The following is a 23,990-nucleotide window of genomic DNA, read 5'->3' on the forward strand; positions in this document are numbered from 1 at the left end:
CCTGCCCCGGGAGCTGCAGCATCTCCCAGGAGATGCAGCCAGAGGCTGCTGCTTTCCCACAGAGAGGGATCTGCTACAGGGAGCAGGGGAAGCTCGGAGGATGTGCTAATCACAGCCCATGGCTAATGCAGATAACAACCTTCCTCAGTCACCTCCCTGACAGTGGATCTTTCTCTGCCTCACTGGAGGCCGGGGGGAGGATCAGCTTTGTTATTCACATACCCAGCCTGGGTTCTTTCTTTCAAACACGATGCCAGATGGCCAACAATTTTGATTCAGGTGAACAGCTCATTTAGCAGGATCAGGCTGACAATTCAGTGATTTCAAGAGCAAACATCGACTCAGAAGCAAAAAAACATAGGGGCCAAGCCGTAAAATATTGAAATAGGCATGGGGATGCACCTGAGTCTTGCCTCAGAAAAAGGTTAATGAATTTTAAGGATCTTCAGACCTACTTAGAGGAAATCTTTACTCACCATGCAACTGCATGTATATATGAATTAAAAAAGAACTGAAACAGGCTTTCTAGAATAACTTAAGACAATGAAATGTTTTTTTCATAGTACATCCATCATGCAAAATGTCAAATACGGTTTGCAGAGAAAATCAAACAGAATTCAAAGAGGAAAAGAAGGTCTGAAGGTGAAGTAGCAAGCACCACTGAGAAGTGACAGAATGTCAGAGGGCAAGGCTCCTCATGCCCTTGGCTGTTTATTTATTTTTATAGCTGGTAACTTTATGTTGCTGCAGAGACTTATTTATACTTCTAAAAAATTATTTAAAAGCCTAGATTTACAGATAAATAAATGACCCTTAAGTTGTTTATTGGAAACTTCTCTGCCTCAAGTTGAATATTTCACTTATACTCACTTCTGAGTCCAGGTGGAGCAGAGTGAGGTGTGTGAGGAACACTTGAGCCCAGAGAACTGTCTTCTTTCCGTAATTACTCCTCCTGCACAGAAATATTTTCAGATTCACAGTCTTAATTTGTTTCTTGGTGTTCAAGACACAAATCTCACTTGGCTTTGTTACTCAGCAAGCAGCTGAGGCACTGGAAGTGTCCAAGGATTGGGCCTGGAGCAACCTGTTCTACTGTAAGGTGCCCCTGTCCAGGCAGGGAGGCTGGAACAAGATGAGATTTAAAATCCCTTCAAATCCAACTCATTCTGTGCTCCTCTTTGGCAGTGGGAGCAGGATTTGCTGAGGACTTCCCTCCAGGTACCTCCATCCCACCCAGCAGGACTCGCTGGGCAGAAGAAGCAGCCCAGTGCTGCAGAGCTGCAGGGGCTTCTCCTGCTTTCCAGCACTGAGTATTTGATCACTGAATAGCCCCACTGGGGGGCAGAATCTCTCCCCACTACAGATTTATATCAGTAAATTGCAGATTTTTACCTTTGATGTTGTTGCTCTTAATTAAAACCTATACAGGAGCAGGTTGTAACCCATAATACTCATTTCCAGGAAGGGCAAGTATTAGCTGAGCTCCTAACTCTTGGATGAACTCTTTGCAGCATTGTCTTATGAATTGAGGTCTCTGAAAAGGTTTATTAGCCTAGATTTATGCCCAGTTTATTTCCTGTTAGAGGGTCCCCCCTCACATCAGCTGCTTTCTCAGGGGGCCAAGGCAATTAGACAGCAGTGGAAAAGAAACACTACTGTATTTACATTTAATAGCCTTGGCTTGATGCCATGAACTTCCTATGAAATCTGCTGTGAGGATGGCTATAAAAAACATGAGTGATTGACAAAAGAACAGAGAGTCTCCCTTTCAGGGTGCTGGGATGGCTGTGAGCAGAGCTCATCTCCTGGCTGGCCCCATTAAAGAAAATTTCCCCTGGGTCACCCTGTGAGGCATCACTGGCTTGGTGTGAGGAAGCCTGGGCTGACCCAGGGCAGGAGCAGCAGCAAAATTGCACCAATCCCAGATTTACACCAGGAAATGGAGGAACTATGAAGTCCTCCCCTGACCCAAAAGTTGATATTTTTATGTACTGCAGGGCTGTCTGCTCACTGGCTGTGAAAAAAGGGACAGAAAATCCCAAATCAGTGCATGCCCATGAATTAGTTTAAGATCCTGCTTTTATGTTCTCAAATAGTCAGGTATGGTCCTGGTTTGAATGTGGCTTTTCAAAAATTTCCAACAATTATTTCCAGCACAAATAATGCCTGTGGAGTGGGAGTAGCATTTATTTGGTGCAGAGGGAATCAGCTCAATCAGTCATTTCCATAGCATGAAGGTAGAACAGGTCTGAAAAGAAAAAAAGATAACAATGTCACAATAAAGAATACTAATCCCATAATTAAATAGGACAAATTAATCTCTGGGACAAAGAAATATCAAAGGTCAATTTATTGTTATTTGTGCTCAGGAAATTTCCTTTCTTCTGATAAAAATAAAAATACTGCAGTTTGTAAATACCTGTTACTTTTCAGAGAAAAATAAGAAAATCTGGGATTTTTTTCTCTTTATGTCCATCCATTGTTATTTTGATTTTGACAAACATAATGCATCAAAAATTGCTGCAAATGCAGGCAATCTGAAAAGATAATAAACAGTTCAGTGCATAGGAGAGCAGAACAGTCTTACAACCTTCCAAAACAGCATCCTAATGTTCCATTTTAATTAAATACAGATTTTCAAAAGACAGTTAACAGAGCAAGCACAACCAAGCAGGTTGGGAATGTTGATTTCTTTTCCTTAATTGTGTTGTGAAGCCACCTCCACAGCTAATAGAATAACAAATTAGCATGGAGGACAAAAGAACACAGTAATGACACAAATGAATAAGGAGAAATGAGATGGAGAATAAGGAAGTGATGGGGACCGAGCCATGCTGGTTCCCCTCTCCCTCATCCACTCCCACAGGCCTGGCCAGAAGCCCCCCGTGTCACCAGCAGCCCCTGGCCCTGTGTCACCCCCTTGTCCTGAGCCCCTGGTGGCCTCTGATTCTCCTTCAGCTGGTGTTTATTACAGAGCAAAACATCCCCTCCTTGTGCACCCACCCTTGGCTGTTTCCTCCCAGCCAGGACATGGGACACACGTTCCCAGAGTTCCTGGGCTTAAATTTAATTTTGGAGGCAATCAACTTCAACAGAGCTGCTGATTGCAGCAGGACAGGGATTAGAGCCTAGGTGAATGAAATAACATTTCTCCACCTTCCCAGTTCTGGTCTGCCCATGCTGCACTCACTGTGGCCATTGCTGGGGGGGAAAGAACCACAATAAAATAGGCAAAAAAATACATTTTAGGGAAAATAACAATGAATAGGCTTTTCCAAGGGTTTTTTCCCCCCACAAACTTTAATTTTTTTCTTAAAGTTCCTACTGAAATCAACATTCAATAAAAGCTGCCACTGTGCTTTGATGCTTTTTTTTTTTGATCATCAATCAAGCATAAAGACAGCAACAGGATGCACTGTGTCATGTTTGTGTCATTGTAATGTGAGGCTTTGGGGATGTGTTAAAACCACATAAAAGTTTCCAGATTCAATTTGGATGAGCACTTCAAAATAATCTCACTGATTAGCTGAAGTCTGCATAGTTGGACACACTTCAGGCACAGCCTTTGCCTCTGGATTTCCCTTTCAGCCCTGCTGAAAGCACCTTGAGGAATGAAAACTTCACAGCTTTCTTCCTTGGGCCACTTGGGATGAGAAGAGCATCAAAATGAAAAGTGGTGGGAAGAGAACCAAACTTTTTCAGCATTTATCACAGTTGATATAATTTCAAGGCACAGTAGAATTTTTTAGATTTCTCATTTTACTGGAATGATTTTAACACTTTCTGCTACTGAGAGTAGGCAGTGGCTGCATGGAGGTTTCTGAAACGACTAGAGAGACAGCTTCCAAAATTCTCCAAAACTTCATATTTTGATCACACCTGAAAATTGAAGGCCTCTCATCACTTGCAGTGCTCTAGATTAATTCTGATATAACACAAATTTTTCTCCAGGCTGTGGTGGAGAGCAAAACTGAATGTCTATTCTGCTTCTGTGATGTCCAAGTTACATTTTAAAGGCAGAGATGTGCAAAGGAAGGAAACACTGAGGGAAAAAGACTCTGCTGCCTCTCCTTTAGCAGAAGAGGACCTGGCCAGTGTGAGAGCTCCTTTGTCCTGCAGCCAGTCTCACCTGAGGTGCCACCAGAGGCTTTGCTGCCTGACCTAACCCATGCACAGCTTTTTGCATGGTTTTCTCTTACATATCCTAAATCACACAGTCCTGCCACCACATGAAAGTCAGGCCTGCATGATCCTTCATAATCTTACCCAGAGCTTGTGCTGGAATTCCTGAGGCACCAGGCAGCTGGAGATGCACATCAAGCTCTGTGCTAGGGCTCAGAGCTGAGGCTCAGCTCTCTGCTGGGTGTGTACAGATGCCAGTCCAGAGCACGGACACTGCAAACTGTGGTGGCTTTGCTGGGGACACAGGAGTGCCACAGCTCTCCCATCTACTCACATTCCCTCCTCCCTTCCTTCTGGGCTGCTTTCTGAGCTCCTCACTCTGTGTTTTCTGCTGCCCTCACCCCACTGCACTGCTGGTGCCTCCAGCCTGGTGTGCAGGTGCTGGGGTCCCTCTGGGGCTGGCACAGCCTCACAAACTGCTCAGCTGCAAACTTCAAAACCACCTGCCCTTCTGCCTTCTCCAGCCACCTGGTCTTTGAGAGTTTTTGTTGTTTGTGGGTGGGGGTTTTTTTGTTTGTTTGGTTTTTTTTTATTTTTGTTTTTATTGGCAGGAAACCCAAAGCAGTGCTGTGCAAACCTGACTCTCCAGGGGCTGCCCAGCTGTGTGACAGGTCACAGAGAGAGGAGCAAACCCATCATGCTGGACAAGCAATTTCCATGCAACTGGCAGCAGAAATGAAGACTGACTTGCAGGCTGTGAAGACAGCAGGCAGAGGGGACAGAAATTGCTGTTGGCCAGGCAGAACACCCATTTCATTACTGCATTGGCAGATCCTCCAAAGAAACCCGGCACACAAGCCATCAATTCATATTTAAGCAGTGAATAATATCAACAAACATCCAGAGGAAGGAATATATACAAACAGTTCTTACTCCTACAGCAGTGTCCTATTGCGCTGCAGTTTTATCAGGGACTGTTCTCCCTCTCTTGCCAGAAACTTGTGTGACATGTGAAAAAGAAGAGAGCTTTTTGAAAGGGTTTCTCAGGACTGCTGAGCATTTGGACAAATGATCCTAGATGAGCAACTGAGTTATGCTGTGCAGGAGGTTAGTGAAGACATGGTAGCTCCCACTCCCCAGGCCGTCAGAGCACCTTTCTTGAAAAACTTCCATCTGGCAGTGCCTGATAAAACTTGGCCTGGGCACAGTGGAGTATACCAGTGGGGAATCCAGTGAGAACTCTTTGAAGACCAAAAAGCTGCCAGAGAGGAGCAAACATTCAGTGCTGAGGGTCTGTGAGCCCTGGTACTCCTGACACTCTGAGATTGTCACCATCTCTCCATTCCTGGGGTAATGGCAATGTTCTCCTGAGCAGGACAGGAGCTGTGTTATTCTGAGTACAGCACAGCAAATACTCTGGAGGATTCAGACACATCTTGCCAGACACCTCTCTGACACTTTTGTATTGATCACCAAGCAGCAGTGAGAATTGTGAATGCCCTTTCTTTTTAATTCCATCGCTGTGGAAAAAAAGGAATGAACAAATATAAGGTTGAAAAAAGGATTAATTTCTCTGAGTCTGGCCAGATCTTGGATGCAAAGGCACCAGATCATGATTAAAGTGCCAAGTAATGAACTGAAATAGTTCGTTCAGGCTTGGAATCTCCTCCTAGCCTGAGACATGAGGAGTGAGTTTGTTTGCCTGATTATCCTTCACCACCCCATCCTGAGGAGCTGCTTGTTGAATGCTCTCCCCAGCACAAGAGAAAGGGGGCCCTGAGAGACCTTCTGTGCAAAGCTCATGTGGGCAGAGCAGTTTGAAAATTAAACTTCCTCCAAGCGAAACCGTCCGTAATTTCCTCCCAAATGCCTCCTCCCGAGCCGAGGAATAAAAGTTGCAAAATCAACAGAGGCATCTATTTTCCCTAAGGCAATGCACAGGAGCTGACCTAGCAAAAGCTTGTCTTTGTTTTGCTGCTACAGATTTTTCCTTCTGCTTTGGTCTTGTTTTGTTTCTAGTGGTACCAATCTAGCTGCCCAAAGTGTCTCTGTTCCCATGGAATAATAATCAACTTCCTAGATCAACAGCTTTATGTAATGAATAATAAAAAGAATATCTGAGTAACACAGCTCGGCAGCATTGTATCCTATCCATTCTTCCCTCATGAAGGAATTTAGAAAAGTTAAGACATCATCTAAATATTTTTAAAAGGGAGGAATGATGCCAGAATTCGATGACACATATGCATATTAGCAGTAGGAAAAAAAGTTAACAGATATTAATATTCTTCTCTGGGAGGTGGACTTTTTGCTTAACTTTTCTTGGAACAAACAGAGTCTATGCAACAAGCAGAGCCAACACTTATCTCTCTCCTCTATTATCTTAGAGCTGCTTTAGCATTAAACTTTTACCTTTTGCTACCGTACAATTTTAGTGAAAGTCTTCAATTAGCTTCTGTCTACTTGTCAGAAAGCTATTTATCCCCCCTGTAGGTGTGATTTCTACATTTAGGACGAACTGTGTGCTCATCTTCGTGCAGAACCCTTCCCAAGCTGGGGACCACAAAAGGCACATTCCTGGAAGGTGGAGCACTTGTCGTGACTGGCAGTGGATCACTGTACCCACACAGCACAGGGTGCCCTGGCTGTGTCTGGGAAGGGCTGCAGAAAACCTGTGCTGCACATGGCCTTGAGAGGTCTTCTGATACACATGATTTGCAAATAAAAAAATGTTATTCCACCCTTTTCATGGGTAGGTTGTGCTGTGTCACAGCAGCAGTTGAGCTGTCAGCTCCCGTGAGCCAGGGCTGCCTAGCTGGTATTTAGAGCATGTCAAGAGAACAGCAGTGAGGGTAACAGGGCTTGATGTGAACTTCTGCAACACTTGGATTGAGGGGATGATAAAATAAAAAGTGGAATACTGTTTCCCAAAGCTGAAGCAAGCTGTATTTGCTGTGCTTGTGCTGGTTCACCAAGACTGCTGGTGGTAAGGGCAGAAGGTAGAGGAGAAGGGCAAATGGACAGGGGGCAGTGCCAGCCAAGGGGGAAGCTGGGATGGGGACCTGGGGAAAGAAGGAATATAGAGGGATTCTTAGATAAAGATTTAGGGATTTTGGGGGGAGCTGATTAAACATTTCCTTAATTGTGAACACGTCAGAACTCTGATCAGGCTTTAAAAAGTATCTGGGGAAAGAAGGAATACAGAGGGATTCTTAGATAAAGCTTTAGGGATTTTTGGGGAGAGCTGTTTAAACATTCCCTTAATTGTGAACACGTCAGAACTCTGATCAGGCTTTAAAAAGTAAAAGCCAGCATTTACTAGACTGCACACTGGAGCCATTAATTTATGAAAGAAGTGGGTTCACTAACCCATGTCCCTCTCCCACCGTGCACCCACAGAGCAGGCCAAGCCTCTGCTGGCTCTCAGTCCAGGATCCCAGCCAGTTTCTGGGTGCACGTTTTGCTCTCTAGTCCTTTCTCAAGAAGCCCCCCACCCCTGCATGCTGTGTACCCTGCAAGGGGCTCAAACACCTCCCTAAGCTGGGTAACACCCTCTAGCCTGGGTGTTTCCCCCTAAACCTGGAGGACAATGGACACAGTGGAGCTCTGAGGGTGGTTGTCTGTATCAAATACACCCAGACAATAAATACACCCAAAGATTTGCTTCCTGTCAGGTGTGAGATGATAAGAAGACAGAGAAGTATAGCAGCAGTGAAGGCCGCTTAAATTGAGAATTAGACCCTTCTCCCCTAATTTTTTTTCCTGCTAATTAGACTCAGCAAATCCCCCAACTTTTCTGAACTTTTCTGCTCTCCTTTGTCTGAGTCCTTGGGCTGTTGTGCTTGCTGCTGCCCACGTGGAGCCGTGACCCTGCACGTGGAGCTGCTGCTCTCCCCTGGCTGAAGTCAACTTACAGGGCAGGCTGCACACAGCAAAGCTGTCAAGCCTTCATTTAGCGTGATGGAAAGCCTTGCCAAGGAGGAACACTCCCTTATTCATCACCACGCTGCTGACACCCTGCATGGAGACCCAAAATGGCTGCTTGGCTACAGATAAGGTCTTGCTGGTGTTTAACCTCCCCTCCTGGGCTGCAGAGGGGGGAAGCTGTGATTAACAGCCACCACCTGTCTGTGTGCTGCAGTCTGAGCTCTGCCTTGGAAAGATGTCCATGGAGCTGAGATACCAGAAGTTATCATGGCTTTGGTGTCCTTTGTAGCTCCATTAAAAAAAAAAAAAAAAGTGTATTGTGTTTTCCAAGGGTTTCTGCCTGAACTATGAGCCTGACCAGCCTGCTGGACCTGAAATAATTTTGCCCATTGTGTCACCAGAGAGATCTCTGAGGTGACAAGGCAGGACAGCAAGGTGAGAAGCTGCCACATCCTGCCTGGCAGAGCAGGCTTCTTCTCCAGTGGGCAGGGAGAGCATCTGCAGGATGGGATGGATGGGTGAACACAGAGGGTTGGGTGAAGGGCTGGTTATCCTTAACCCAACACAGATGGGGAAAGGGAGGGGGTGCTGGGGAGAGTTTATAAAGCTCCAGGACAGACAGGAGTAGAGTTGTGGCTGCTCTAATTCTCCTGGACATCTCACCTGTGGGTTCTGACCCACTGCTGATCCTGACTTTGGGAGGGATGAGGCCAGCCATGCACAGAACTGCAAGGTAGGACTCAAGGGGGTTTATAACTGAGAAAGTGGCTGATGGTGTTGGTTATCCCGAGGGGATGCAACCTTAACCAAGCCCTCTACTCATCAGTTCTGTGCAAATAAATATATTGGAGTGGTTTTGAGGCTCCTCAGGGGGCTCTGTGGGGAGGACTGGGCAGCTGGGCTGTGCCTGATGAGTGCTGAGCTGTGGAAGTAGGAACTTGGATGCTTTGATGCCCGTTGGGTTAGCTTGAAGTTTAAAGACTCTCTGAGGAGTTGGAGAAAGTTTAAATCTATTTCTGAGCTGTTGTGTGACTGCAGTGGTGCAGGGTTTGTACCTGGCAGTGCTGGAGGCCGCTGGGTTTGGAGTGGCCTCTTGCTCTGGAGCTTCTCTTCCTCTTTTCTGTAAGAAGTTATGCACTGAGAGGTATCTAATCCTGGGGATGGGCAGGCTGTGTGGCAGAGGAGCTGATTGGAGATGTTTTGAAGGAATGGTTTTAGCCCTGTAGCTGATGTGGATAAACCCAAAGGATCAGGTTGCCCCCAGGGTGTCTCAGGCTGTTCTCTAGGATTTAATTCTCCTGCTTCGTTTCACTCATCTGCACTGGTTGTTTTATTCCATATCACTTGAGCTCCAACAGCAGCATGGCATGAGCCATCTTAGTTTTTTTTTTTTTTCCAGCACTACTGAAAAAAAGAACACTTAATTTTATCTTGCATTAAACCAGCTTTGAATTCCCCTTGCCCAAAACTTCACCTGCAGCTCCCTTTTCAGCTGCCAGGAAAGCTGCAGGTGCCTTGTTTTGAGGGGAGGGCTTGGGATGTGAAGGAGCACTGGCAGGAGGACTGAGGGATATTTTTGCATTAATATTGCTGCTCTGAATGGTTTAGTGTCAGCTCAGTGCCTTTATCCAGGACCTCTGATTCATCCTCCTGCTGGATGAATGGAGTGACCTGGCGGGGCTGGTGCTGGGGAGGGATCACACATTTATTTGGCTGTTTCACAGACTGAGGAGTTCCTGGTCTTGCATTAGCTTGACACTGTCATGGCTTTGTCTCCTAAGTGCTGTTTCTATCACCCAGGCTTGGAGGAGCTGGTAATTTAGGATGAGTTGGCAATAATTGTAGGGCACTGCAATGAGTTTCTAAAACTACAGTGTAACTAGTCAGCTAATAGCCACAGCAAGACCTTTCTGGGGAATGCTGGAAATACCTTGGAGAGGTGAAATACATAGTCTTTGTTTTTTATTGAAGTTTTATGTTAAGAGCTTTACTCTTTGGCTCAAAGCCTGGATTTTGTCATTCTGGGGAAAAAATTTCAAAACTGAAATGAAGTTTTAAAGGCAGTTTGTGAATATTGAGAAAGCACATTTTCATTTTAAGTTGCATCATTGGACAATAAATCCATTGTTCTATTCTGCTGATCAGAGGAGAGTGGTTGAGGAGAGCACAGTTCCTCCAGGGATGTCCTGAGCTGGTAGAGATCCCAGACCTGCTGTAATCTCCCTGTGTCATGTGGATGCAATTTAGGACACTCACTGCTCTTTATTGCAGTTTATTAAAATAAGAAATCACATTAGAAATGTGCACTTCTGCCACAAAAAACTTTGACAACTCTGTTATGGCTCTGCTTGATACAAAACTCTCCTCCATGTAACTCTTCAAGCTGGCACAAAGCAGACCCAGCTGAAAAGTTATTTCATTAGTGGAGTCAAGCTCAGGAATGGGAAGCTGGAGAAGAGCAGCCAGCTTTGAACAGGTCTTGCTTCCCAGAGCTCTGGCTGGGATCTTTCCACTGAGATCTCTGTGATGCTGGGTTGTTTTTCCAGGTGATGCTGCAGAGTGGAATTCTTGATGGATGGGAATGAATTAACAGTTTCAAAGGGCTCTTTCCTACATGTCGCTTTTTCCTTCAGTGCCTTCTGACTAACAGAGGTGGAATTGGTGTTACTGGTGTAGGCAGGGGATTCTCCAGGCAAAGTTGTGACTTTGAGTTTGTGCAGAGGAGCTGCCTGAGGATGTTCCCTGTGCTTCAGCTGTGGGGGTTTAGCTGCTGGCTCTGGAGGGACTGATGTGCTTCACCTGGGACATGGAAAATGAGAATTATTGCTGAGGAGTTGGGACATGTAAATATGATAAATATCTTGTCTCAAGTTTATGCTCTATTAACTCTTTTCCTGAGTTTTGCACATTTTGGGCCTTGACTCCCTGCTTTGCAAGACAGGGTTTCACCTCATGCAGAGTACTTGGAAAATAATCCAAGATTCTCCAGAATCCTCCCCAGTTCATCTCAGTGGCATCCTTCATTTGAAGAGTCCTTCTGGCTATTTGAACTTGGTCCTGACTGCTGCCCCCAGCAAGGGCAAGAGGTTTTTATCTACAGCTGTAATCTGTTCCTTCTCACTGGGGAAGGAGCAGGCACAGGGTTTCTCAATTCCTGCTTTGCATAAATGCTTTCTCAGAACTCCTGGAAGCGTTTTCTCCACTTCTTGGTGTTATTTAGGCAAAGTGTTTTTGCATGCCCTTCTGTGGAGGTTGGAGACTGATCTCTGCCAGGTTTCATGTGGGTTGTGGGGGTAGGTAGGTGAAATAAAAGCCCTAGAGCTTCCCAAAGGAAACTTGTGCTGCAGGATAGATAGTAAATAAAAGGAAATGTGTTCAAAAATCTCTTCAAATGAGAACTGTTTGCAACAACTTCGCAGTTTTGGCCTCTAACAAGATTCCTTTTGTTTTTCCCACTTCTTCCCTCTTGCTGTGAAGCCCTGCCCCAGTATTAGAGGGTTTCTCAACCCCTTAGTGACAGAAAAGGACCTCGAGCTGACCAGTTGCCATAATTTATACTCTGACACTACATGGGACATTTTTCTTGTGTATCTTATTGTAAAATATTTCTGAAACTGCATCAAGGCTTCCGTGCTACACTTGGAGTGTTTCTATTTGTGTGCAATGGTTGAACAGCAACAACAAAATAAGAATCAAAGCAGATGGCAGCACACAGATATCCTTGGTTTATTCAGATGAGCCCAGGAAAATGAATATTTTGATGATTGGATGATATGTGTCATTAAGCATATAGGTTAGTCACCACTCAGTATTTTGTCTGCTCAACAGAGTATGTAAACTTTTAAACATAGACCACTATTTTTGCAGTTATTTGTGTGGAATGTATCCTGTTTTAAATGTTCTAATAGTATCCATTAATGGGACAGAAATTGATGGGAGATTCTACTGATGGCTGGGATGTAAAAGATGATGTGCTTAATACAAGAGCCTCAAAGCAGTCTCTGATTCATTTTTAGGCTTTTTTTCCTTTTTCAGAAAAATCTTTAGTTGTATATCATGTATTATGCCCAGGCTATCATGAGGTAGAGCAATCATCTTTCATAGCTTCAAAATAGATGTCTGAGTTGATTTCTCTGCTACCTGTACAATTTTGAGTGGTGAGACATAGCAATGTGGGTTTTCTATCTAAAAAATGGAATAAAAAGAAAATTCTGCAGCTAGTAATGAGAAAAAATAGTGTTCTAAGGTCAAAGATTTCTAGTAAAAATGGGATGTGAATGAGTATAATTGGGTACACAAGGTGTTTGTAAGTCTAAGACTGAGTAGGTGACTTACTCCAAATAATTCCAGAGTTCTTGGAAGTGATCTTGCATCAGAGGGATGAATGCAAGTCCTCTGATAAGAATGGATTTTTCAGATGAAACATCCAAAGCATTATCCTTTGCAGGGTTTTCTCTTTCCACATCAGTGTTTAGCTGAACTCCATTCTGGGAGTTCAGGTGTGACAAATGCTTGTGCAGAGCCACAGGGAACCAGAAAAAGGAATCTGACTCCTTTAAGGGGGGAAAAAAAAATCACAGAATGCCCTGAACTGGAAGGGACCTACAAGGATCATTCAAATCCAGCTCCTGGCCCTGTGCAGAACCCCAAGAACCCCAAATTGTTGCCCAAATGCTCCTTTAATTCTGGCAGCCTTGGACCATGGAGTTGGTGTTGGATTTTCTATTCTTTCCTAATCTGTGGAATTCCTTGAGCAGCACTGGCACAGTTGGAGGGTTGACATGCTGGAAATGCATTGTAAGGAGTGAGCACTGGTTAAGAAGGAAGGAAGACTGAGTTAAATAAGTGTTTGCAATACGCTGAAATTTTAGTTCTTAATAATATACAAATTCAGCCTCCTAAAAAAAAAAAATCACAAGTTGCCTGTGAGTTCTTGCTACTAAATAGGCCAAATTTGCTCTGCTACAGATGACCACAATGCAACAAGAGTTGCATGGGTGTAACTGGGGAAGGGGAAATTCAAAATCGACCTTTAGAACAACTTTGAGTCTGTGTCTCTGCGTGGCTCTTTCCCTCATCTGAAACACCAGAGTGTCTTGTTCATTTTTTGTACTCAAGTTCCCATAATTCTGCCAAGCTTTAAATTATGAAAAGAGGAAGAAACAAAGAGGAATTATTTCTCATTCAGTGGGACTAATAACTGAAGAATAAAACACTGCACAATTTCATCAGCTAATGCCTACGGGGAATAAAAAGCAGAAACTTGAGTTTTTTGGAACTGGGTTTTCAAATGTGGTTGCTGTGCTGAAGAGTAGAGCTCTTAAGCACAGAGCACTTAGTCTGAGCTGAAATCATCAGGCATTCTCTCTCATAATGCAAACATTGGGTTGTACAGATCAAGTCAGATCTCAATTACATTAATATTATTCTTGTTTCCAGATAATGCAGCTGAACCCACAGGTGTCACTGTGTTTGGTCAAGAGGAAGTAATTATAAATATATGGTGGTTTATAGCAATTAGAAACATTTTAATTTCTACTGTTTTCTCCCTCCCTGTTCTAGCATTGCTTTGCTGCAGAGGTTGGTTTGAGTCAATGTTCTGTCAGGGAGAAAACACCTCCCCCTTGGTGGATTGTCCTGGTTTGGTCCTCTCCTAAATGCCTAGTGATGCTTTTTCCTCTCTGAATGCATGAATAACCTGAAAAATATCCTTTAGAATTGGTTAGATTAAAAGCACCACTTGTGCAAGGGTCTTTTAGAGTTCACAGGAAAAGTCCTGAATTTGTCTTGAGCAAGAGCTTTTTACTTTCTACTGAAATGTTAATTTGTCTTTCCTGCTGGGATTAAAACCCAAGCTTACCTATACCAGTGTTTTCAATAAAAATACTGAGAGTAGGGGGGATGGATCTGCTTAAAATATTTTTATAGTGGATCCATACTTCAATTTGTTTGTTAAATAGTGATTGGACTCCCCTGGGTCTGAGGCAATCTCAGAGCAGGAGGACCCCAACTATATTTTCACCAGGGAAATGGGGTAACTCCTCTCTCTGAGAGTTTTGTAGTTTTATAGCAGCTCCCTCATGCAAAACTCCAGAAGTTAATTACCACTCTAATTTAATTGAAGGAATTGGATGCCTCTAGATGTGTATCTTCAGGAGGTGTAAGCTATCACTGCTGAATTTAAGATTTAATCTTGCATTGACATTTAAAGTTGAAAGCAGCATTGAAGCTTCCAGTGAATTCATGGGTGCAGGTTTATATTTAGACTGCACTTGCAGAGGAGCCCTAAGGCTGCCCTCAATTCCAAACTCCAATTCTCCACAGTCAATAAAACTGCAGGCTTGTCCCTTGGCATAGCTGGAGGCCTCTTCTCAAAGCAGCAGGACTCCAAGGACCCAAAGCATTCAGTGCCTTTTTATCCTGCTGATTGTCTCCCTTCTGGATGCTGCAGCCCCAGAATAAACAGATGAGCTAATCTGGGAGTATCAGGCTCTTTAGCAGGAGCTGTCATCCCCTAAGCACCATGTGTTTTCTGTGCTGTAACCTCAGGCTCTGGCCACACCAGCAACACTGCCATCATATTTCTGTCCCCTTCTGTCAGGAGGTAGTGCTCAAACAAGACAAGGGTTTGCAGGGCAGGGAGAGTTTCTGTTTAATCAGAGCCTCTGGGGAGTGCTCACACACAAGGATCCTGTCCAGACACGGAGCTGGCCCTGGCTGGGAGGTGGTTTGGAAGGTGAGCTGAGCTGAGCTGTGCTGGGTGGATGTGCCACCAGTGCTGCCAACTCCCTGTGCCATGAGCAGCCACCAGAGGACTTGGTTCTCCTGCCATCCCTTTCATTAGCTTGCAGTAGCTCTGCCGTGTTTATTTATTTGGCTAAAGAGCGAAAACAAGACAGTATGTCAGAGTGAAATTACTGAGAGTGGCCTCCTCCTTCAGCAGGAAAAGATGGCGCTGCTGCACTCATTCATCTCCCTCTCGTTCACTGAGAAGTAACACAATTAGCAGTGAGAAAAGGCTGCCAATCCAGTGAGCAATCCTGGAGATCTCGGAGCAGTTAAGCGTGTTAATTAAATTGGCATTGCAGCAGGAGTTTGAGTTAGCAGACTACCAGCAGTCTTTCAGAGCTGCGTTCCCTTCCCCACACAGTGCTCAGACTTCCCAAGTCTAGATTGATTTGGCCAGATTCTTTGCTGCCTTTCAATGGCTTTTCATTTCAGGGGAGCTGTTCCTGATCTACATAAGTCTCTAATCAGAAAAAGATATGCATTAATTCAGTGTTTTATTCCTGTTTATAGGCATTTATTATATTTACCCTAGAATCTCCCCCTTTTGCAATCTGTTCTTTCTAATGTATTTCCTCATTCTTAGGTAACTGTGGGGCTCAGCAGGCACAACTCAAACTTGACAGACCTTTTGACACTGATCTTATGAGACCCACCATCTAGATTTCTTATCTCTGCATTAATAACCACAGAGATGGGGCCACACGATGCTGAAAAGTCTGTGCTGCCATCACAACTCTGCTGTTTACTTCCAGCTGAATAAAGATAGATATCTTTTGGGATCTTGCTTTAAAAATATTGGTACTTGTTTTGTGTCTGCAAGAGCTTTCATCACTTACTTCTTGCCTCTTACAAGGCAGAACATTTCCTCTTGCTGTAAAGCTGTGCTTGGGCTTTCAGATGATAAATGTTTGTAACCAGGCTTTGGCAGTATGAACCAGACACAGCTCTGTGGACATCAGAAGTGCAGTGCAATAACAAATTCCAGTGCAAGAGCAGTGGGAGGAAAGCCATGAACTTTAAAACTATTTTCTGTAGGCTTTACAGTGTAATATCTTCTAGGAATGTTGATTCCAGTGGATCCAGTGTCAATAATTAACTGATGGTCCCTTGTGTGGCTGTTCACAGGAGGTCAGCAGTAAAGAAGTGGGACTAATTCAATGATTTCTCTTGAAAAAGTTCAGTCCTTGGCTTTGCCAGCTCTTCAGCAGCCTGGCCCTTTCTCTACCTGGGTATTGCCACTTTTGGAAGCAGGTTAGGCTCCACTTCATTGCTGTTAGTGAGCATCTGGTAACTGGGAGTGGAAACAAGCATGTGGAGCTAATCACTGCATCCTAGGACATTATGGCAACATCCTTTGGAGGGAGAAAGAAAGTTATAACCTCTTCAGGTGCCATTAAGAGAATACCTGGTCTACAGGTGTCTTGTCTGAGATGTCAGGTGAATGCTCAGTATTAAACAGGGGAATGAAAACAGGCACACAGTGCCTGCAACTCCCATGTGAGGGTCTGTCCCACCCCTTCAGCATCTGAGGCCCCCCTGCCCTGTCCCATTTTGACTGCTTTGCTTTAAAAGCTGCTGGAACTAGTTCATGGGGGAAATCATTGTGCCTCTTCCTCTAAAATGGATCTGTAGGAGGCTGGATGTGCTGAACTAGTACATTTCTAAGGACAAAAACTCCTAATGTTTTTGAAGGGTTTTTTTCCCCTGTTACCATGTTGCCAAGCAACATTTTTACAGTATCAGCAGCTGGGGAAACTGAATGTCTGAAAATGGATTAAAGGAGAAGAAGGAAGGCACCTGTGCTGTCTTTTGGCTGTACCCTTTCACCGCTGAGAAGGTGTACCACTCACTCCACCAGTAGAGTCCCAAATTATTAAATTACAGCTTGGATTTATTCATCTTCATCTGTCTTTACATGTATTAGCACTTGAAACAGATGAAAGCCTTGAGCTAATAGATTCCTAAATAATAGGGCTGGGACAGATCTGAGAGGTCCTCCAGACATTTTTGCCACGGGAGGTCAGCTGCTGTTATCCCACCACTTGCAATGGTGGGATGACACCAGAGTCAAAGCTTCCACTTATAAATGTAGAGGTTGTTTCAGCCTGTACTCAAAACCCCCTTTTAGACCCACAGCAGGTAACAACTGTCTGTTCTGTGGTGGAATTTGAGGAGGCTAAAAATGATGCAGCACCTGACTCCCTCCCATTCTGCTGAGAGCAGAACCTGCTCTGACTTAATTGTGACAGCCTGAGGCTTGTGGCAGAGTCCCAGTGCTGCTTTGGTATTTCTAGGGAAGCCTTTGTCTTGTATCATTTGTATGGATGGGACACTGGGGACCCCACTGTACTGAATGCTGTTCAAACATACAGCAGTAGAGACTTCTTGCTCTGCAGTGTTGAGCCAAACTTATCCCCAGACTTTTTAAAAAGTGCATCTATTACCATAATTCTGAGCTCGACAAAGTTCAGTCCCATTGGGGTAGCAGTCTGCCACTACAGAAAAAGATGGTTTCTTCTCCAAGGAATATGTGCTCAAAGGTGTTTTGCAATCACTTCTCTGACTCTTCTCAGCTTCTGCTTAACTTTAACAATAAAATATTTTCTAATCAAAGTCTAAAATCACATTGAGACTCAATCTCAGGTGACCTTCTAACCACTCAAAAATTAATGAGCATTGAAGAAAAGCTGAGCTTTGGATCTTCATATTTTGTTTTACAGTCTGGGTGATCTATGTTTGCTCTGTGCAGGGCAAAGGAAATTCTCTCCCTCCTTGAGCAGACAAATTGAAAGCAATAAACTTTGAGAAGACACTTGGATCACCATAGATGTTGAGTCTTTTTAGCTTTCTGATTAATAGGATGGGCAAATAACCTTTAACAGGAAGCAAGAAGAAAAACCTTCTCAAAGAAACTTCTTTATGGGTAGAAAAACCTGTTTTTAAAAGTCATTACTGTAAAGACTTTTGTGTTATAGCTGAAGGTGTCTAAATCCCACAGCCATAGAAAGAATCCACTTAAGGTTCTGGGTGATTGGTGAAATATAGTTGAACAGTATTTTAGATGTATTAAATATTTCCAGGGCTTAGTCACTTCCCAGTCACTAAAACACAGATAACTTTTGAGCCGGTGATAAAACAAATAATGCTGCTCCTACAGATAATAGCTACTATGTACAATAAAGAGTAGATACAACTACTTTCTAGAAGAGTTCTTGAAGATATTTCAAAAATGCAGAAAATATTTCTTTCCAGCTCTCTGACGTCAGAAGCTGAGGCTGCTGTAGATGCAGCTAATGGGGTCCATTGCTGTTTGGCTAGACAGAAATATTAAGCTTTTTGTAAAGCACTGAAGTGTTTGCATTAACAAGTGGTCTTAGATCTGTGCAACCAAGCCCTAGAATAAATTTTTCTTTTGGTAACTTCTGGCAGGCTGCCAAGGAGAGCCCATTTCCCTTCTGAGCTATTACTTTCTCCTCTGGCAATGTTGCCTCTTCCAGCTCCATATTTCTTCCACTCTTTCTTTAAGTTTCATCTACATCAGAAAATTTAAAAATTCATCACAATGGGTAAGGGTAACCTAACAGAGGACTTGGCTCCTTGGGGAAGGAGAAAAGAGAGAAACTATTTGTTTCCTTTTTTTTTTTTTTTTTTTGCAAGGACTTTAGAACCAGAAGTCTGACCTTCTCCACAACACTGAACAAAGCCTTTGTTTCTTTCTTCTCATCTTTCTTGGAACTGTTAAAATATCCCTGTTGCTGTGTTTAAAAAGGACTGGGGAGTGTGTGTGTGGGGAGGCAATTCCTTCCACAAATCTGATTCTGTCCCCTTTTTATTTGCAAATCTCTCCCCGATGAGCTGCCAGTGACAGGTGCTAGAACAGCTTGAGCCTTGGCCTTACAGCTGTTGGACCCCTCAGTTTGAGCACAACCTGGGGAAAAGATCACGGGACTCTGGTAACAGTGGGGGATCGTGGCAGGAGTTATAACCTCCTGTTTCTGAAGATTGCACACACTGCTGACACATTTCTCCACGGAGAACGGAGAAATTCCCTCATTCAGCCACAACTTCTGCAGCTCTCAAATGCTCCTTCCCCATTTCTCATCTGGGTCAGTGCTGGTTCCTTGGGAGTCCCTGTGCCAGCTGAGCAGGGGAGGAGGAGGGGGTGTCCCACCAAATAATAAACAGAGTTTGTGTCTAATATCACAAGACTTGAACCCAACCCTGGACAATGTCTTGTATCAAAGCTGTTGTATCCTCAAGTGCTGCAGAGCTGGCATTGCTGCTTCAGAGCCCAGCTGTGTGTCTGTTATTAATCATGAATATAATATAGTCACACCTCGATACTTTCTGTGGGGGAGCATTGCCATTTGACTCTTACTACAAATAATTATAATCAATTACATATTTGCTTAATTTTTCAAATTAATCTTCAGCAAATATAACTGCAGACTTTGTCCAAAGCCCATTACCATCAGTGGAAGGATTCCTGCTTGATTTAGCAGGTTCTGAATAATACTGTGAGAAAGAATTAATGAAAAAGGTTTCTCTCTCAGAGACCTGACCTTCTGCAATAATTACTTCATGAAACAGAATTCAGTATAGGGTATAAGTTTTTGTCAGACCTGCATGAAGAACTTCACTCATTACCCACTGTATTTGCACTGTGTGATGCACAGTGACTACATCTCTAAACTTGGAAAGAAAAAAAATAGTCTGAAATATGGCTGTAGGCACTGCAGAAACAGCTTCAAAATATCTCATGACATAACAGTGATGGACCCGTGCAGTCTGGTGAAAACTGGGCCAAGGTCTCATGCACTCCTTGGTGAATCACCAGCTTTAGGATGTGATGTTTCCAATCTACATTTGACCTAGACTAGAGCAAGGAAAACACTTTCCACTTATCCAGCTGTGCTTATGCTGGAAGTCAAAAAGTCAGTGTGAGAACATGGTGAACATGAATAAGGCATGAGTGCAAGGAAGACACCAGTGTGAGCCCATGGCTGTGAGCACAGGAGGAGAACCCAGCAAGCAGGGTGGTTTCCCCAACTTTTGCCTAAACTTAATGTAGAAGGCTTTTTTTGGTTTTGTGTTTTTTTTTTTGTTGTTGTTGTTGTTGTTGTTGTTGTTGTTGTTGTTGTTGTTGTTGTTGTTGTTGTTGTTGTTGTTGTTGTTGTTGTTGTTGTTGTTGTTTTTGTTGGGTTTTTTGTTTGTTTGTTTTGTTTTGTTTTTGGTTTTTTGGGTTTTTTTTTGGTATAGAAATATCTAGGCTATTAAAGGGAAGTTTAGTGTATTGACTGAGCACAATCATCCCAGGAGCTGTTAGGATGAAGGCTCAGTGTGTGCCAAACTGTTTCTGCTTGGAGCTCTTTCCTGTTCTGTGCATGCTGGTGTCACACCTCATCAATAAGCACTTCTGGCAATTCTGCAGCTGCTCAGGAAAAAGGCATGTGGAGAGAGGCAAAGTTATGCTGTGGATTAGAAACTGGGATCAATACTAGGGTCAGGGGAGGATTTTAGTGATGAGATTTTTAAACCATTTAGCAATAGTGTGGAAAGGAGCCTAGGGATGAAGTGACAACATCTGCAGAGTGTATAAAGAAACACTGCAAACTAAATCAGTTTTCCATCAGGCTAGCCAGAGCTACCCCAGACCAGCTGAGCTAAATGAACCAGCCATCTCCAGGCTGGAGTATGTTCATAGCTGCCTTAATGTGGATGCTGCAGGACCAGGCAGCAATTAGAAATAACTGAAATGGAATCAGGACTTTGTAGGAGGAAAAAAGTGTGAGGAGGCAGGAGGGAGACAGAGAGAAGGCAGGAGATTGAAGGAAATTGTCCTGGATTCACTTAGGGCTTTGTTTTGTTTGCCATAACATCGTGAAATACATCTTGGGGATCTCTATGTGTGAAAACAATTTACTGCAAATCCACTTGCAGGCTGTTGTGGACTTTTCCCCCCTCCATCCGCTGTTCCATATGGCTGTGATTAATAATGGCCACAAATTATTGTACTGATTATCACAGGAGTGGAGTCAGGACCTTTAATGAAAGCGAACCAGCTTTTAATTGAGACCTGCAAAGATGGGGCAATACAGTTTATATAGGCATGATCTGTAGCAAATGATTCCATGGACATTTGCAGACATTCCACAGACATTTGAGATTTCATTTTGTAACAGATGCAAAGGCCAAAACTGTGGATGTAAACTGGAGACAAGTTGGCTCAGAGCATCTGGTACAGTTTTGCTTCATGCTCTAGGCTGAATCTCACCTTTGCCTAACCTGCTCCTGTCTCCCACCAGCAGCTGTCCACAGGCATATTTGTACAAGTGCAGCCTCTTGCCAGTGCATGGTGTGGAGTTTTGACATCTGCCTGAAATCCTGGAGCTGGCTGCTTGGGGTGTCAGGATCTGAGTTAATTTCATGCTTGTGCTCAAGGATGAAATAACCAAATTTCTGCTAATGCTTTAAAACCAGGGTGTGACAGGCCAGTCTCCTGCAGATCCTGTTTTTCCCCCTGTGCCTACTTCTGGAGCATGGTCAATGTGTTGTGGCGCCCTGTGTCTCCCTACAGATGGCTGGAAGTGCTGGCTGCTGCAGACAGCCCCAGGGCTCCTGCTGGGCCCAGCACAGATGGGCACAGAGCTCTGGAGCCCCCTGCCCAGCCAGCCCCACTCCTGCCTGCTGCTGAAGCATCCCCTGCTCCCACCAGCTCAGCAAGGAGGACTCCAATGAATTCCAGAAATGGAAAACACACCTAACACAGGCTCATTCCCACTCCCTTACCTGCAGTGGAATTTATTCCCTGTGCTGTCAGTAACAAAAACTATCAAACACTTAAGGTTTGTATAAATAGTGAAAACTTCCTTCGCTGCCTGATCAACTCATGGAAAGTCTGACTCCTCTAGACAAGCCTTTCATTTTGCAGGCAATAATAAAGGGAGATTTGTACTATTTTTCAGGCACATTAGGAAGCCCCTTGCAGGTCAGAGCTATCAGATTTCCACAGTATCTTTAATGTAATTTTCACAATGCTTCTTGGAAGCGTGTTGCTATTAACTTCTTTTCACAGATGATGTGAGGCAAATGGAGTGAAGCCTAGAAAACTCTTCCTGTCCAGAGGTTTAACATCCCTTTCCCCCATCCCTAAAGAGCTGTTCCAATATGAAATTAGTCCTCTATGTAGGAGTTATATTGATGTGCAATCATCATCATATAATGTATAGCCTTCTTTTGTGGAGTGAAAGGGAACAGATAATTTCACAGCTAGAAAGACTTCCATTTGGGATTGAGTTTTGCTTCAGATTTGCATTTGCCAGTGATGGGAATAAGCACCTTGTCCAATGCTAACTTTTAGCAGTACTCTTGTGCCTTTACTCCATCCCTTGAGATCCAGAGCCATGTTTGAGTCCTCGTGCACAGGTGAATGCAGACACCCCCAAGCTGGTGTTGCTTACAATGCTGAGTAGTTCTTGTGATCCAGTTTTGGTTCTTAAACTTGCTGCTGAGTCCAGCAGGACATCTCAAGAGGAGCTGGATTTATGGGTTCCTGTTGAGGAGATCCGGGCCATGCAAAGTGGCTGAGGTTTTATTGCAGTCACAGTATCAGACAAGAATTCACCAGCTGCAGAACTGAATTCCAGGTTTCCTTTAAGGAAAAGCAGCAACACTTTTCCTTGATTGTGAATATTAAAGGGCCATTAAAGTAAACATGTTAAACCTGAAAATCTCAATGGAGTGCAGAGATTTACGTAGCAGCATTTATTTATGTCAGAAGAAATAGCACTAAGGGAATAAGACCTTTTATTTAATAACAAGCAAGGTTGGTAGGTGCATCTAAACATTAAATCTATTGCTTGATTGATGACAAATGTGCTGTTCACTGCACATCTTGCAGACTTGCTGCTGTGGGTATCAGCAGTTTTGTCCTTCTCTTCTACTGTCAAAACAGAACTCCCCCCAAACAACTGAGAATAAATGTGTATTATTGAATGGCTTTGTTCCTGCAGAGAGTCATTGCCTAAGAATTTATCTTTAGACCACTGATTATAGCCCTATAAGATGTACAAGGTTTTGGCTCAACAGGCACTTCATTTGTTCTGGTGCAGATAAAAATAAATTGAGTTGAGAAAAATGGTTGTAGGTATGACCCAATTATTTTAATCAATTAGAAAAGTGGAGTGGGAAGGGCAGGCAGTGCTTCTGGAGCATTGTGGATACAGGTCTGGTATGTTTGAAAACCAGCCTCTTTTTTCTACCACATCACTTGGTTTATTAAAAGATGTTACTGCACACCAGCAGTTCTACCTTCCTCATCCTTAGGCTGTAATAGCATCATACACTTTCAACATTTATATTACTAAAGAGCATTCAGCATGCAGAGAGCAGAAAATAAGATATCACTGAATAAATTGAATCTACCATCAGAAATAAGGCTGGGCTATTGATGGATTTTTAACTATGTTCCATTTATTAAATGTCCCTATTTTTTAAATTTGTGTGAGAGACAACAGATTTTCCCATCTGCTGTAACTGTCACAGAACACAGTGACAGGAACACAGGGAGCAGTTCAGTGAATTTTGGTGTTTTGCTTCTAGTAATGGCATCTACCTGACACAATTGCTCTTGGCCCATTTCTGTTTAGAGGAGTTTATTGCCATCAACTGTTTCAAATGCAAGACAAAATGGTATTTGCCTCTATGAATAAAAGAATTTTCTGCTCCACACTGCAGAAGTGACACTTACATTAGCTGTGTTAATATATGTTGATGGGATTAAAATGTGTCTTTATGAATAAAGTTTCTTGCTTAGGCAGTGAAATGCTGTCTGTGTAAGTGACAACATCACCAAGTGCAGAAGGCAAGGGATTGGGTTTGCTTGGTATTTGGTTTAGCAGGAAGAATGCACTGATTTAAGCTCTTCCCATAAGGCAGGAGATGCATTGTTTTAGTTTAGGCATTCCAGTTCAGTAGCAATCTCTACAGCAGCACATATGTAAAGTGCATATACTGGGTTTATTATTTGGCTATCTAACAATATTTTCTGTATATAAAGGCAAAAAAGAAGTGCCTTCCTTGATAGTCAAAAATATTTTCCTTTTTCCTGAATTCATATTAAATAAAGCAATTTTCTGGCATGTACTAAGTCA

The sequence above is a fragment of the Passer montanus genome, unplaced genomic scaffold (assembly GCF_014805655.1).
Source record: "Passer montanus isolate IOZ18808 unplaced genomic scaffold, ASM1480565v1 scaffold15, whole genome shotgun sequence".
Taxonomy (NCBI): Eukaryota; Metazoa; Chordata; class Aves; order Passeriformes; family Passeridae; genus Passer; species Passer montanus.